The 17,400-nt window shown below is 48.3% G+C and overlaps 1 protein-coding gene across 12 annotated transcripts in view; it reads left to right on the plus strand.

Annotated features, from left to right (window-relative positions):
• Nucleotides 1-17,400, plus strand: part of KCNMA1 (potassium calcium-activated channel subfamily M alpha 1) — a 1,029,133-nt gene that overhangs the window by 509,536 nt on the left and 502,197 nt on the right. The window lies entirely within an intron of this gene.

Genomic DNA, 17,400 nt, shown 5'->3' on the forward strand with positions numbered 1-17,400 from the left:
GCCTTTCCTTAAGTTAACTGCTTCAGTTTAAATTCCGGAAATAATAAATCTGGAAAAGGAATATAATGCAAAATACCTAAATTCCAATCAACAATGTATGAGCTAATTTATGATGATGATTATAGCTATGATCCTTACTGAAAATGACAGATTAAAGCAATAACTAACTCCGGTGAAAGAGAAATTTTATACCGTATTTCAGATCTGAAAATTGTCTGATTTGCTTAAAATCTTGTAATATTTCAATACACCATAGAATGCTATTCATCAGTGGAGGAATTCTTTGTCAACTAAACAACTTCCATCCTAACAAGATATGACTTTATGAAAATGTAACACCCTGGGGTCGAGGGGTTTTCACCCGACTCGTCACCGGGCCAGGGGTGCAGATCCACGGTTTCTTGACTTTGAGGCGTACAGGAGGGAGGGAAGGCGGTGGACGGGAGGAAGGATGGAGGATGGGGGTAGTAGCGACAGTGAGGAAACTCTTTTTAGGTGATGCCACCTGTGGTCCGCGGCCAGAGATGGGCCTCCTCTGCGGGTGCTGCTCTCCGGGGCTGATGGTGAGGGTTACAGCCGGATGGTTTCGCTCCCCACAGGCGGAGCGGGGTTTTCCCGGGGAGGATGATGGAGGACGGACGGAGTGATGGTAGTCCCCGTTGGCGCCGCAGCACTGGGTGACAACATCAGCAAATGAGAGGCAGAGTCAGAGGCTGCGGTTCCAGGTGTTTTATTCACAGGTAGTTCAAGCGCTGCCCCAGAGTACCAGTCTCTGCCACGATGGGCTCCAGCCGAATAGTGGGCGGTCACCGCCGGTGCCAGTGAAAGTCTTTCTAGTGAAGTGTCCCTCGGTTGCTATCTGGAACCCAGGCCGACCTCCAGCTCCAAGCCACGGGCCCACGAAGAGAGAGGAATGCTCAACTCCTGTTTCCGTGTGAGATGTTATCCCAAGCTGTACCCGGGAAAGTCTGCTGTAGTGTGATGGTTGCGCCTACTTCTTACCCCAAGTGGTGCCCGCCCCCAGTGGTTGTCCTAACGACCGGGGAAGTCCCATGTTTCGTAATGGCTAACCACCCTGTCTGCCCCAGTCCACCCCCCTGTGGGAAAGCACATTATTGTTGTATGTGTTTGTTTTTGTTAAGGCACCGGCAGTTAACCCCCTACTAACCCGGGATGGATAACCACACCCTTAACAGTGGTGTAATACCCTGTGGCTCCATAAATGCCATTTTGCTAGAATGTTATATCACTGCCCAGTTGGCAGAATTAACTGCTGTTAGTCTCCCCCCCCAAACTCATTAGTTAAGTTGCCGCAGATAGTTTCTATAACAAAGGGCCACGGTAATTAGACTTTCGATGGCTACGTGTTTGGTCTGTTATGGACAATGCCAGGTCTTGTGGCTTTTAATAAAAACAAAACCTTAATGGAATTGTCTGAGATTAGACTATTGGGTTACAGGCCAGAAATGATGTGAAGCAAAAAAAGTAAACAAAGCGTAACTGCTTTGTCCCCTCACATCCCAGCCCCAACTTTATTTTGCTTATCACCAGTATTTAGTTTCAGGATTGCAGTGGTGACATTCTGTCTACAACATATGACTGCTACAACCAATCACTGGACAAGAAGGCTAAAGGCTGCTTTACACGCAGCGACATCGCTAACGCAATGTCGTTGGGGTCACGGAATTCGTGACGCACATCCGGCCTCGTTAGCGACGTCGTTGCATGTGACACATACGAGCATCCGCTAATGAGCAAAAATACTCACCTTATCTTTGCTTGTTGATATGCTGTCCAGTTCCCAAATATCGTTGCTGCTACAGGTACGATGTTGTTTGTCGTTCCTGCGGCAGCACACATCGCTATGTGTGACACCGCAGAAACGAGAAACCTCACCTTACCTGCGGCCGCATGCAATGAGGAAGGAAGGAGGTAGGCGGAATGTTCGTGCCGCTCATCTCCGCCCCTCCGTTTCAATTGGGTGGCTGCTTAGCGACGTCGCTGTGACGCCGAACGAACCACCCCCTTAGAAAGGAGGCAGTTCGCTGGTCACAGCAACGTCGCTAGGCAGGTAAGTAGTGTGACGGGTCCTAGCGATGTTGTGCGCCATGGGCAGCAATTTGCCCGTGACGCACAACCGATGGGGGCGGGTACGCATGTTAGCGATCTTGCGAGCGAGATCGCAGCATGTAAAGCGGCCTTGAGGCTGAGATTGGCTGCAGCAGTATCATGTTATAGACAATCACATTATGACTGCAGCCTTATAAACAAAGATCACCGGGGTCATTCCAATATCATAACATTCTGCATTCAAGGGCTGATGTATAAAGCTGCATTACAACTTCATAAACTCCTGCATCGTACTGAGCTATGATATGGTGCTGCAAGAGGTTCATTAATTGTTCATCTATACATTTGTGCATTGTAATCTCTCCTTTTCTAAACTAAATAACATGCAGTTTAAAACCTTTCTTGTTAGTACATTCCACCAATTATTAAATCTATTCTCTCTAATATACATGTTTTTCTTACATACAAGTGCACACAATTGTTCACAGAATCCTACGGTGGTATGACTAGTAATTTCTTAAGAGAAATGCCATGCTTTCAAAAAGTATTCATACCTATGACCCTTTTCATGTTACACCCATCAACTTAGGCCCCCTTCACACAGTCGCACAAAAAAAAACACATGGGGTGCTTGTCTCGTTTTGACCATCTGTGTGGCCATCCATGTGTCATCTATGTACTATCCATGTGCCATCTGTATGTACGTGTGTGCCATCCGTGCGACACATACTGGAAAAAAACGCATGAAATGAAGAGTTTTTATGTGTTAAAGATGTGCATAGATAGATGAATAGAGAGATAGATGATAGATGATAGATAGATAGATAAATGGATAGATAGATATAGACAGAGAGATGATAGATATCTATTAGGTTCAAGACTAAATACATTGTACAGCTATTAACCAAATAAATAATTAAATAAACAAATTACACAGGGTGTCCCCCATTTTAGATAAAGAAAAAAAAACAAAAGGGGAATATAATTTCCCAAAAAAATGTAGCAATTACTTATAGCAACAAGAGAGCAGCAGTCTTAACCGGCCCACGCCAAATGATCTAATGCACTAACAGAATGCAGCAAAGCCGCCCAATAAAGATGTAGGCATCACAGGTGTAAAACACTGATGGAGCAACCACTCACAAACTACCAATGTATGGAGGTGGTGATTGCTTGGTGATAAAATGGCACACAAAATAGACTTGCATGGGGTACCGTTTACACATGTAGGTGCCAGTTTCTGGCTCGTATGCTATTAGTTACAGCCATACTATTGTAACGGGGGCAGGGGGCGCCTCAGGGGGTGTAGTCGGGTCCCCTCGCCTTGTGGGCTGCAGGCTGAACCCCGGCCCGGCTGTTACTTGCAAAACAGGTGTGTTGTTGGGGCAGAGTGTGGATGCATGGGGCCCATTCATGACAGCGTTCTTTCTGTGCTCTCCAGCTCCTTCACTTTCAGAAAAGAGACAATTGCAGGCAGCAGATAAACCAAACACCGATTTATTAAACAAAGCTTCCATCTTTTTGTTTGCAGCAGGTTTACTTTAGTACGTTTCAAGTTACAGGTCCTTTTCTACAAAAACGGTTTCCTTTTTCTCTACGGGCACTTTCCTTTGCCTGCAGGGGACATACGTTAACCCCCTAGTAGCTGCGCTCTAACCCGGATTTACTGTAGGGCAGATCCAGCACACACTACCGGCTCTGGATAAGTTCTCACCTCTCCACTTCTTTGTCAGGGCACTAACCTTCGCCTGCAGGGGCCACTTGTTATCCCCCTGATAGCTGCACTCCACTCTAGTACACACCACCGGCTCCGGACTAGTCCCAACTTTTCCACCGTTTCTCATGGGTTTCCTCTGGTTTCTAGCCAAGAGTACTCACTCAGGCTGACTGCCTCGTCTCACTCCCACACTCTGCCCCGTCACCGCAGACCGAGCTTGCTCGCCTCTCACATCTCACTGCACACTGCCCTGCATTCAGAGCCCAACCCCCCTTCTCTTCCCTCCTAGGCTGCCCTGCCCCTTCCTTCCCTGTCACTATTACCAGGGGAACCACTCACTACACTGGCACCTAGGGGGGGGGGAAGAACCGTACATAACACATAACATGGTACAATGTGCCACCATACTCCTGTGCCGTCTTCAGGGGGGAATTCTCTTTCCCGGTTCGGGGGTCCGACTACCCCTTACACTATTAGACTAGGCGGGCTGCCCAGCACTATATAAGTGCAACACACAGGAACAGAGACCCCAGTTTACAAGGCCTACATTAAAGGGCTTGGGCATGTTAAGACTGCTGCCCTCTTGTTGCTGTGAGTAATTGTACCCATTTTAGATAATCAGCAAAGGTAAAGCAGACAGCCACAAGCTGGTATAATCAGGATGGAAAAGTCCATGGTTACTTGGTTCTTCCCAACCTAAAAATATCAGCCCGCAGCCACCCCAGAGGAGGAGCATCACAAGATGCTCCAATTCTGGTGCTTTGCCTCAGCTCTCCCTACTGCACTGCTAAGGTGGCAATCGACATAATGGTTTTTGGGGTTGATGTCAGCCGTGAATTGCCCAAAAAAACAGCTGCCATCAAGTCATGGTGCTAATAATGGAGGAGTGTCTCAAAAACTGTTGCAAAACTTTCTCTTGTTCCCCAGTTTATTATAAAAAAGTAAAAAAAAACAAAGTAAAAACAAAGCACAGGTACCACAGAAGCTATAGAGAGAAAACATCCAGTGTCTTCAGAACAACGAGCCCTGTGTGCTGGCCCATACAAGGTATAGGTAAAAAAAACGAATGAAGTGCTGTAATGGTAAATACCAAATGACTAGCCCATACAATAGAAGGTAACGTATGAAATACACCAGAGGGTAAGAAACCATTATTGAGAATAGTGAGAGCAACACTTCACATTTATTATTGAAAACGTCAGCTGAACTGATTCAGTTTATTACAGCGTGCCTCACCGAGTGGACTGAGCAGCATACTGAGCTTTGTATACATCTATTGATTGTGCACTTATTATCTACAACATGGCAGTAGATTGTGATAATGATTTGTATTGATTGGGCCTAATATTGGCTTTCTGAACAACGGTTTCTTGCCCTGTGATGTATTTAATACATTACCTTTCATTATATGTGCTTTTCATTTGGTGTTTACCATTACAATTATATTCATTAGTGACAATCCTATTATCCTGTAGCGGCAGCACTTCATTCTGTTTTTCTACTTAGTAAACACTGTTTTTGATCAAAAAAGCATAAAAGCTTTTCCATCACGACAATGTATACAATCGGGATGGTCCTATGCTCTAGTATTAACACCTCACCTTGTGTCAACCAGCCTCAATGTAGATAAGGGCAGCGTAGGACCGGAGCCCGACTGTACAAACACCAGCCCATGGGAGGCTATATAGATGAAATGCATAGCTCAAAACGGGTGTGGGGGGGTGCAAAACCCTGTCTGTACAAAGTATAGCAAATCCAAAGAAATGAGCTGAAGTATACATTGGTATACATGCAATGTGTAGGAGCATGCCAACACTGTGGCCATTTAACTCATTGCAGATGTTGTACTATAGAAACAAAATGAGCATATACCCTGCAGTAACATGGGAGACTATATAAATGAACTGACTCGCTCAAAAAGGGGGTATCCACATCCCTTTTTTCACAAAGTACAAGAAACCATAGTAAAACCAAAGAAATGAGCCAGAGCATAAGTTAGTAAACATGCAACATGTAGGAGCATGTTCACACTGTGGCCATTTAACAGACAAAAAATAGTAGTATAGTATGACTTTTGGCTGCATTACATTTGTCAAGGCCCGAGCCTCAGGCCTCTTTCAGGTAAGTACCGTATTTTTCGTTTTATAAGACACACCGGATTGTAAGACGCACTCCAAATTTAGAGATAAAAAAAGGTAAAAAAAAAAAAAAATGGGGTCGGTCTTATAATCCGGTGTTGTCTTACCGGAGGGGGGCAGCAGTGGTGGTGAAGCGGGGTCACAGGAGGCAGAGGTTGTGCTGGCAGCCGCGGCGGGTCCATGATGTCAGCCGCGGCGGGTCCATGGTGGCAGCGGTGGTCAGTGGCGGCAGGATCGGCGGAATTCGTGGCGGCAGGCTCTGCTGTGTCCATGGCGGTAGGCTCGGTGGCATCCGTGGCGGCAGGCGCGGCGGTGTCCGTGGTGGCAGCAGTGGCGGCGGATGAGTGGTGGTGCAGTGAGTGTCTCAGTGTGTCCGCGGTCCCGGTTCAAATGATGGCGCCTGGAGCAGCACATGCGCAGATGGAGCTCTCATCCAAGGGCTCCACCTGCGCATGCGCTGACTGCTGGAGAGGCGCGTGCACAGATGGTGCTCTCATCCAAGAGCTCCATCTGCGCACGTGCTAACTCCTGGCGCTATCATTTGAAACTGGGACCACGGACACAATGGGATACCTGCCACACAGCCACCCGCCCGAAGCACGCATGCACAAAGTGACTGCGAACAGGCCGCCCGCCCACACAGAGAGGCAGCCGCACAGACAGCAAAAAAAGCAAAAAAAAGTGCAATTCCGCCATCATTTATTTATTTTTTTTATTTACCATGTTCACGATATGGTAAACTGAGCTGGCAATATGATTCCCCAGGTCAGTACAAGTTCATAGATAACAAACATGTATAGTTTTATTTTAATCTAAGTGGTGAAAAAAAAATCAGATGTTTGTAAAAAAAAAAAAGAAATTGTGCTTAAGGCGCCATTTTCCGAGACTCATAAGTGGGCTTTACATGCTACGATGTCGTTAATGAATTATCGTCGGGGTCACGTTGTTTGTGACGCACATCCGGCGTCATTAACGATATCGGAGTGTGTAACACTTATAAGCGACCTTAAACGATCGCAAAAGCAGCCAAAATCGTCTGCCGCGGAGAGGTCGTCCTGAAACAAAAAGTCGTTTTCTGCTTATTAGCGATGTTGTTCGTCGTTCCTGCGGCACCACACATCGCTGTGTATGACACCGCAGGAGCGACGAACATCTCCTTACCTGCTTCCACCGGCAATGCGGAAGGAAGGAGGTAGGCGGGATGCTATGTCCAACTCATCTCCACAACTCCACTTCTATTGGACGCCTGCCGTGTGACATGTCGCTGTGACGCCAAATGACCAGCCCCCTTAAAAAGGAGTCGGATCGCCGGCCAAAGCGACGTCGCACTGCAGGTAAGTGCGTGTGACGGGGGTAAGCGTGGTTGTGCGGCACGGGCAGCAATTTGCCCGTGTCGCACAATCGACGGGGGCGGGTATGATTGCTTGCGATCTCGCTAGCGAGATCGCAGCGTGTAACGCCCGCTATAGTGTTCTCATTTTTTGGGATCTGGAGCTCAGTGATGGCTTATTTTTTGCATTTCTTTTTTGTTTTAAAGTGAGGGATTTGAACATGTGCTTTTTGCTTTTCTTCTTCATATTTTTAAAAGTTTCTTTTAGATTTTTTTATTGATTTTACCTTATTCATGCACTATCCAATTACTTCTGCTGATCAGAACGATGCCTCATCAGCACTTCTCTGATCAGCAGAAATGCCGTGTTTCTGTGAGTGCTGTCACTCTGCCAGCATTCACAAGAAACACCTCATGACAGGGACATGGGTCATCATCTGACCCCATACAAACCATTGGCGCTCCATGATCACATTACGGGGCCACCAATGGTGGCGGTGAACAGCAAAATCCCCCAGGAGCTTGTTAGATTGCACTGTCAGAGTTTTACAGCGTGATCTAAGGGGTTAACAGGCACTGATGGATCATAGATTGGAGATCCACCTGTGCCTGTTAGCTGCACATGTCTGCTGATCAGGTAAGCAGACATGTGCTGGGAATAATGCAGCTCGCCATGTGAGCCTGTATTAACCCCTTCAGCCCCCGGGCACTTTCCGTTTTTGCGTTTTTGTTTTTTGCTCCTTTTCTTCCAAGAGCCGTAACTTTTTTATTATTCCGTCAATCTTGCCATATGAGGGCTTGTTTTTTGCGGGACGAGTTGTACTTTTAAATGAAATCATAAGTTTTACCATATAGTGTACTGAAAAACGGCAAAAAAATTCCAAGTGCGGAAAAATTGCAAAAAAAGTGGGATCGTACAATAGTTTTTGGGATATTTTATTCACGGTGTTCACTATATGGTAAAACTGATGTGTGGGTGTGATGCCTCAGGTCGGTGCGAGTTTGTAGACACCAAACATGTATAGGTTTACTTGTATCTAAGGGGTTAAAAAAAATTCACAAGTTTGTCCAATAAAAGTGGCGCACGTTTTGCGCCATTTTCCGAAACACGTAGAGTTCTTATTTTTTGGGATCTATGGCTCAGTGATGGCTTATTTTTTGCGTCTCGAGCTGACGTTTATAATGGTACCATTTTTGCGCAGATGCTACGTTTTGATCGCCTGTTATTGCATTTTGCGCAAAACTTGCGGCGACCAAAAAACGTAATTTTGGCGTTTGGAATTTTTTTGCCACTACGCCGTTTACCAATCAGAATAATTGATTTTATATTTTGATAGATCGGGCATTTCTGAACGCGGCGATACCAAATATGTGTATATTTATTTATTTTTTAACCCTTTAATTTTCAATGGGGGGAAAGGGGGGTGATTTGAACTTTTAGGTTTTTTGTTTTTTTTTTAATTTTTTAAAACTTTTTTTTTACTTTTTTTATTTTATTTTACTAGTCCCCCTAGGGGGCTATAGCGATCAGCAGTCCGATTGCTGATCGCTATCTGCTGATTACAGCTATACCGCTGTAATCAGCAGATTCAGTCACTTTCTTTCTTCCTCTGCTCCGTGCCGAGGAAGAATGAAAGTGAAACTTCGTAGCACCAGGCGTCAGCACATGACCCTGTGCTACGATGGCAACCACCGAACGTCACGTGATCACTCACGTGACGTCCGGAGGGGGCGGCAGTAAGTAAAAAAGATGGCCGCGCGCATGTAGATCTCGCTGCCAGACTTTGGCAGCGAGATCTAAGGGGTTAATGTTCCGGGTGGAATGCGATTTCACTCGGAACATGTAGGCACACATGTCAGCTGTTGAAAACAGCTGATATGTGTGCCGATCCACGCCGCCTGCCCGCGGCAGGGGGCGGGGCTTAACGGGACACGATCTATGACGGATAGATCCGTCCAAGGTCGTGAAGGGGTTAAAGTATCAGAGACAGAAGTGTTTAATATCAACTTCTGAGCCAAATCCTGACAGATGACAACTCATTCTTGTCCCATCAGTGCTGGGCATTTATCACAATTTCTGTGTTTTGTTTGTCCCCCAACTTTTTGAGAATTAACTACAGGTTCTCTTTTGGCCATGACTGTATAAATGTGTTAGGTTTCTGCTCTGCTTGCAGGTTCCAGTGGTCATCATCACATGACCGCTAATATACAATTTACATACTTGCCGACTGGTTTGTCTTCCTGCTTCTTTTAGTTTCCAATGTGTAACACATTGAGATAAGCAGAAAAGAAAATAGCCTGCACATAACTACAGGTATACAAGTCACATATGAGTTGTCACGTGACAAATGTTTGAATCAGCAATCAGAGCAGATCCCAATAGTGTACATATTACTCACTCAGGATTCGGCATCTACAAAGCTAATTCTGGCCCATAAAAACCCTTTAAACAAAGTTCTGCTAAAAAAAATGCTCTTTTTTTGTCTTTAGCTGGTCTTGTGCCTTTTAAGTGCAATAAGTTGAATAAATAAAATCACTTCAGGGTGGAGGACTAGATTATTCTTGTAATAATATTGCAAAAATGTAGTAACATTTTAAGAAGTCGCAATTGATAAATCAGCCAAAAACATCTGGAAACCCCAATCTTAGCCCACAGTATGGAACATAAAAAACAAAAAGGTGAACACATACAAATTAGACTTTTAAAGGGTGCAAATTAAAAAAGAATTAGGCCAAATGAAAAGTTACCCAAGACAAGAGGATTAAATAAAAGCATGGCAACAACCTCTGACTACTGTGTGTCACTGGAAGAAAATTGAACTGAAATTTGATTAAACAGATGACACATTGTAGATGCTCTCAGGCTAATTGAATAGCGCAGACTAGGCTTCTGGGAAAACTGGCTTAGTGTGTTTGAGCTCCAGTTGTATCTTGGCAGCCTGTTAGGATTTGTTAAATGTACAAAAACAGAAGACACTTGAAATTGATAATGTAATCTGAGTGTTGATAATTTGTGGGTGTGGATTTCAGCACATTCCGAATTATTTAAAGCCGCTTACCTATTCCTATTATAGGGAAATATTGCACATTGGCCAGCTTCCAGAACCAGTGAGATATTCCAACGACTATATTTCAGCTGATCTGAGTCCACTGTATAACTCAAAATACACTTGTCGCGGGCGGGGAGGAGGGTGTCAGCACACCGCGCTCACCCCTTCTGCTCGGGTCCGGCAGCTGCTCAGTGGTGGCTCGAGCCGTGGGCCGGATCCCGGGGTTCCTCGAGCGACACTCCTCGCCCGTGAGTGAAAGGGGGTTGTTGGGTGTGGGGATTGTTATAGTTCGTGACGCCACCCACGGTTGTGGTGATTTCACCACCGCTGCTCAATATGGGGATCCCGGGGATGGTGATGCGGAGCAGCCAGTTGTTGTGTTGCCCCTCCGTGGGTAGGGGTTGGTGATCCCGGGGCCCGGTGATGGAGAAGTGGGTGCGGGGCCTGATGGGCGCAGGGACGCGGGGGCAGCGCTGTGCCTTGCGGCACTGTGGTACTCACTCAGCCTGAGACACGGACACAGTTTGTACGGTAAACCAAACGGTTGGTAGGACGGTCCCACAGACGGCTGCACCTGCACTCCCGGTAGGTGACGGTGATGTCCCTCTTCCTTGCACCTATGGTTGACTTGTGGTAGCGGTGGATTCCCTCCGGTTACCCGCTCCCCGACTGCAATCTGGGCCGGAGGAGCTCTACACTTTGCCCGCAGGCGCTGGCCCTGGGGAAACTGGTGCCTTGGCGGTGGCGGTGTCTCCCCTGTAATGGTTGGGCTGTTGCCGTCAATCGGGACTTGGTTGTTGGGGGATCTACGTCCCCTTCACTGACGGATTCGGCAAATTTGGCAACTCCTAGCCTTGCCGGGGTCCGAGAGGCCCCTGCCCTGGTGCTGACTGTCCTTCGGAACACTGCTCCAGACCACCGGGCACACAGCCAACGGGGTCCTTCCAGGAACTTCCAAACGGTCCCCCTCCAGACAGTCACCGCCGTTGCTGACCTTGCTGATCTGGCCCTCCACAAAGCTGGACCCTTCAGGCTGTCTTTCTCTTCTGTCACTTCACTTGCTTTCCTCCTTTCTCCACTTTCCTGCTTTCACTTTCACTTTCTTTACTCCTCTAACTGAACTCTGTTGTTTACTCAAGCTCGTCCCTGAGCTGACTGCACTCAAGCCCTGCCTGGGCTAATCTGCCTGGTTACTTCCTGCCTCCAGAGTTGTGAGCTCCTCGGTGGGCGGAGCCAACCGCCTGGCCCACCCCCTGGTGTGCATCATCAAACTCCTGAAGGAAGGCAACAAGGATTTGTGGTTAGCATTGATGTGCCTACCTGGATTGTGGGGTGTGGTGGTGTTGTGACCCGTGTCCCCTGGCTTGCCCAGGGCGACACATTCCCCCTTAGCAAAATGCAGACCGTCCACGGGCTGCCGTCCTACACCGGTTTTATTTTTCTGTAAAAGGGGTAACAAGGTTAAACAAACATAAATAACATTTTTAATCAAAACTCTTCCCAAGACGGGAGGCACATTTACTTAAACGTTGCAACGGTGTACGGTCACGGTTTCCGCTCTCTCCCACCCAAGCAACCTGGCCCTGATGCTGCCCCTAAAACCCAGGCAGCACCCCTTGACCCACAGTCCAGCACAAGTCACCCAAGCGGGATCTGTCCTTGCCCTCCAGAGGGTAGCCACCGGTTCCTTTGGTGGCTGGGCCCCAGCCCGCTCTGCTCAGGGCCCTCCCTCCAACCTGCCTCTCCGGAGGCGGCATTGCGGAAACGGCAACGGTACCCAACATATTTACAAGCCACTTAACGTTTGTGGTGCCCTGCAAGTTCACGGGCTTGTCCATGGATAGTTCCCATGCCAAACTTAAACGGTCCCCACGGGGACAACGGTGCCGGCTCCGGCCGGTTCCAATCACAAGGCAAATCAGATGAAAAACTCGGTAATTTTCATTTTCTTATCATTCTTCAACTTTTCAAAACTTTTTCAAACAAACAACTACTGCAGTGGTGGTCCCAACGGGGACGGTGCAACGGGCATCCGCTGCCCTACTCCGGTCCTTCTGCTGCTTCATCCGAGGGAGGGGGTGCAGAGCTCACCTTGCTCTCCGGGATGCCCTTCAGCTTTACATCCAGGGCAAACCACCCCCTCTCTCCGCAGTGCCGGGTGTAACGTACCATGTCTCCCGGTATGAGATTGCGGCCAGGATGCTCCTCGGGCAGATGGGCATTCACATCCCGCCGGGCCACAAACACCTCGGCCTCCAGGCCCGGTTCGTATATGAATCCGTAGCCCCGGCGGGCATCAAATCGCCTCACCTGCCCCACGTAGAACGGGCCCCGGACACGGAAGGTCGCTTGCCGCAGGTTTTCCTTTTCCCGAATGGCTCGGGCCACCAGATCGGCTTTCCTTCTCTCCCTCTCCGCGATCTCCAGGCCCAGCTTTGTCGGCTCCCTGTCCCAGTATGGCGCTGCTGCCAGCTCCGGCACACGGGTTGAGCCCCGCGGGACATCCAGCACGTTACCCACTGTCAGGAAGGTGGGTAGCGTATCCCGCGGTGTCATGGCCTTGGGCGCTGCCTTGCAGCAACAACCCGGCGCCACCTCAGCCGAGGTGTGGGGGATGGGCACAGGGGCTTTCCGCAGTTGGGCCTTCGGCTCGGAGCGGGCCATCGGCTCCGGCTTGGGAAACTGCTCGGGGACTGTCTCTGGCACAATCTTCGGGGCCTTCCAAGGCAATGCCTCCGGTTTGTTACGGGCTCCAGCTACAGGTCGGTCCGCTGGGGCGGACGGGCTGGGTATCGCTACCGGTGGCGGTGGTAGCGGGCCTAGTGGCGGGGTCACAGCCTCCGAGACGGGTGGCGAGGGAGGCAACGGGGGGAGAGGGCTTGGACCGGGTCCCTCAGCCGCAGTGACCGGTCCCTCCGGGACATAGGGGCGTGGGTCACTCACCCTCCCTTCCTCCGCTTCCTCCTCGCGTCTCCGCACGGTGGCTATAACGTCCGCCATGTCGGTCTCCCATTCCTCCAAGAGGAGCTGCATCTTGACCTGCAGCCTTAGGTGGAGCTGCGCGGTCCGGATCTCCACCCACGCTGCGGTTCCCGGTGCGGGGGCCACGGTGTTTCGGGACGGCATCCACATGGTATCTTTCTGTCTTTCTTCCAGGAACGGTGTGCTCGCAAGGTCCTGGCGTCCCTGCTTTTATATCTGCGACTACATGCCGCCAGCCGCCATCGCGTCCCCCTTAGCTCTTTCCGGCCCCTCCTCTCTCGGGGCGGAGTTTTGGCCTTCGCGCCTCTACTGCTCGAGAAGACGCTCGAGCGGGAACTTTTCGCGCCAAAGATGGCGGCTTCTGAAATTTTCCTGCCGGATGCCTCCGGCGGTAACAAGGCGCACCTCTACCTGACGGCAGAGCGGTAAGATCCTGTTCGTGACTCCAAGTTGTCGCGGGCGGGGAGGAGGGTGTCAGCACACCGCGCTCACCCCTTCTGCTCGGGTCCGGCAGCTGCTCAGTGGTGGCTCGAGCCGTGGGCCGGATCCCGGGGTTCCTCGAGCGACACTCCTCGCCCGTGAGTGAAAGGGGGTTGTTGGGTGTGGGGATTGTTATAGTTCGTGACGCCACCCACGGTTGTGGTGATTTCACCACCGCTGCTCAATATGGGGATCCCGGGGATGGTGATGCGGAGCAGCCAGTTGTTGTGTTGCCCCTCCGTGGGTAGGGGTTGGTGATCCCGGGGCCCGGTGATGGAGAAGTGGGTGCGGGGCCTGATGGGCGCAGGGACGCGGGGGCAGCGCTGTGCCTTGCGGCACTGTGGTACTCACTCAGCCTGAGACACGGACACAGTTTGTACGGTAAACCAAACGGCTGGTAGGACGGTCCCACAGACGGCTGCACCTGCACTCCCGGTAGGTGACGGTGATGTCCCTCTTCCTTGCACCTATGGTTGACTTGTGGTAGCGGTGGATTCCCTCCGGTTACCCGCTCCCTTGGCGGTGGCGGTGTCTCCCCTGTAATGGTTGGGCTGTTGCCGTCAATCGGGACTTGGTTGTTGGGGGATCTACGTCCCCTTCACTGACGGATTCGGCAAATTTGGCGACTCCTAGCCTTGCCGGGGTCCGAGAGGCCCCTGCCCTGGTGCTGACTGTCCTTCGGAACACTACTCCAGACCACCGGGCACACAGCCAACGGGGTCCTTCCAGGAACTTCCAAACGGTCCCCCTCCAGACAGTCACCGCCGTTGCTGACCTTGCTGATCTGGCCCTCCACAAAGCTGGACCCTTCAGGCTGTCTTTCTCTTCTGTCACTTCACTTGCTTTCCTCCTTTCTCCACTTTCCTGCTTTCACTTTCACTTTCTTTACTCCTCTAACTGAACTCTGTTGTTTACTCAAGCTCGTCCCTGAGCTGACTGCACTCAAGCCCTGCCTGGGCTAATCTGCCTGGTTACTTCCTGCCTCCAGAGTTGTGAGCTCCTCGGTGGGCGGAGCCAACCGCCTGTCCCACCCCCTGGTGTGCATCATCAAACTCCTGGAGGAAGGCAACAAGGATTTGTGGTTAGCATTGATGTGCCTACCTGGAGTGTGGGGTGTGGTGGTGTTGTGACCCGTGTCCCCTGGCTTGCCCAGGGCGACACATTCACATCAAATCATTATATATTATTTTATACATTGCACTTGGTCTTCTCCTGCCAGTCTGGGTTTTATCCGCCTTCAGCCTGACTTTTAGGACACTGCTTTTTCTGGCTGAAATCTCATTCAGGTGCTATCATTGCTAGGGGCTAGGCATGTGCAGTAACATCCAAAAGATGTGTTTTGAGCTTAATCGATCTGCCCCCAGCAATGCCAATCACCACACAAAATTTTAGCCAAAGGAGGCATGTCAGTGAAAAAGCAGAAAATAGTCCATCATAAACCAAAGGCAGTTTGGGGTGCAGATAATGCTCAGACAGGAAGGAGAACACTGAGTGTTACATCCAGACCCACTGCACTTGCACCTCATTACATAAAACTTCCACATTACAAAAGAAAGACGTTTTTCAAAATATGTATCATTTTTTAACAGATTCAAAGCATCATTACAGCCATGTCTTCGGCTATGAGTCAAAATAATTCTCACATGTCTTCTTTATGATTATTTTTATTGTTATTTTTATGGGTTTTTTTTATCAATTATTACAGTGCAAAGTGATTGAACAAAGCAAAAATCAAAATCAAATCAATAATTGCTGTGACCGTCTTTTGACTTCAAAACAGTATCAATTCTTCTAAGTGAACTTGGACAAATTCAGAGATTTTGTAGGACTATTGACAGAAGTATCTGTAGGATGGCCCAAACATTAGTTGTGGGTGAGGGATTTACTTAGGACACCCCCTGCATTCTACATAGAAGACATGGTCTTGGCTGGGTGTGTGGACATCGGTAGTGTGGGCTGTGTGAATCTGCAGGCCCCATGTTGCCGCTGATATTGGCTGTTCAGGACTCAATTGCAACTCAAGAGATAACAGTACTTTTTCAGCAACAGTTCTTTACTCGACTATGTCAGTATCTCTTCAAGTACAATGTTACACAGGAGATAGCGGGCACAATTCTTCCAGTAAGTTTCAGTTTAACCACATATCATTAAACAAGTATCAAACTTCCACTCAGTCGCCTCAATTTATTCTGGTCCTGATAGTCTTATCACAACGCCATCCAACACACCGGTACTGTAGTACCATTGCCGTTTCCTATAATGGCTCCCTGCCCAATCTCTATGTGGGTTCAGTTATCCCCAGAGTAATGCCATCTATGGAGACTCAGCTTGAGTCGGGGCTTCCAGTATAGTGCACCCAATTCCATTATGATTGAAAGGGCTTGGCTCTGAATGTCTGGGGAACTCACAGGTGTTAATAACACAAGTCCTGTACAAATCGTAGGTCACAGTCACATTCTACCTCTATCCCAGACACAGCTTTTTGATAAGTACAGATCTGTAAACATTGTTTTGTCCCTGTTATGAGAACATCTCTTGGAAATACATTTTACTATAACTGTTAACTCTTGATTTTCCTAACATTTCCCTCCTGTTTATACAAATGCATCGCAAATGTCCATAATACTCATTTAATTCACTGCTGGGCTTTCAGCTTTTGAAATCATCTCGATAGCTGGAATACGTTTTATAGGAGGTCTCATCTGTGAAGATAGGCTGTTAAATGGTTCTTCATACTAGTTATAGTAGTGTCAATCAGTCTTTTATACATGGTACACAACAACATCCTCAGGTCACCAATATGGCTGTCATCACACAGAGAGACATCAGTAGTGAGGTGAGGAAATTAGACATCTTAATCTGAAGAACTATCCTCCAACAGATTTCTAACTGGATCATTTATCCCTAAATTTCTCCACTAGTTCCTCAGACAGGGATGTCACTCCCTCTAGGGCTTTGGTTTTACTACCGTCTGGGGATTTATTATTGGGAATAAAAGTACAATAGTACAGTGGAGGAATAAGTATTTGATCCCTTGCTGATTTTGCAAGTTTGCCCACTGACAAAGGCATGAAGAGTCTATAACTTTAAGGGTAGGTTAATTTTAACAGTGAGAGATAGAATATCAAAAATAAAATCCAGAAAAATCACATTGTATAAATTGTATAAATTTATTTGAATTTTGCAGAGAGAAATAAGTATTTGATCCCTCTGGTAAACAAGACTTAATACTTGGTGGCAAAACCCTTGTTGGCCAGCACAGCAGTCAGATGTTTTTTTGTCATTGATGATGAGGTTTGCGCACAGGACAGGAGGAATTTTGGTCCCCTCCTCTTTGTAGATCATTTCTAAATCATTCTGATTTTGAGGTTGTCGCTTAACAACTCGGAGCTGCAGCTCCCTCCATAAGTTTTTTATGGGATTAAGGTCTGGGGAATGGTTAGGTCACTCCATGACCTTAATGTGCTTCTTTTTGAGCCACTCCTTTGTTGCCTTGGCTGTATGTTTTGGGTCATTGTCATGCTAGAAGACCCAGCCATGACCCATTTTTAATGTACTGGCGGAAGGAAGGAGGTTTTCACTCAGGATTTTACGGTACATGGCTCCATCCATTGTCCCATTGATGCGGTGAAG

This window comes from Anomaloglossus baeobatrachus, chromosome 5 (genome assembly GCF_048569485.1).
Source record: "Anomaloglossus baeobatrachus isolate aAnoBae1 chromosome 5, aAnoBae1.hap1, whole genome shotgun sequence".
Taxonomy (NCBI): domain Eukaryota; kingdom Metazoa; phylum Chordata; class Amphibia; order Anura; family Aromobatidae; genus Anomaloglossus; species Anomaloglossus baeobatrachus.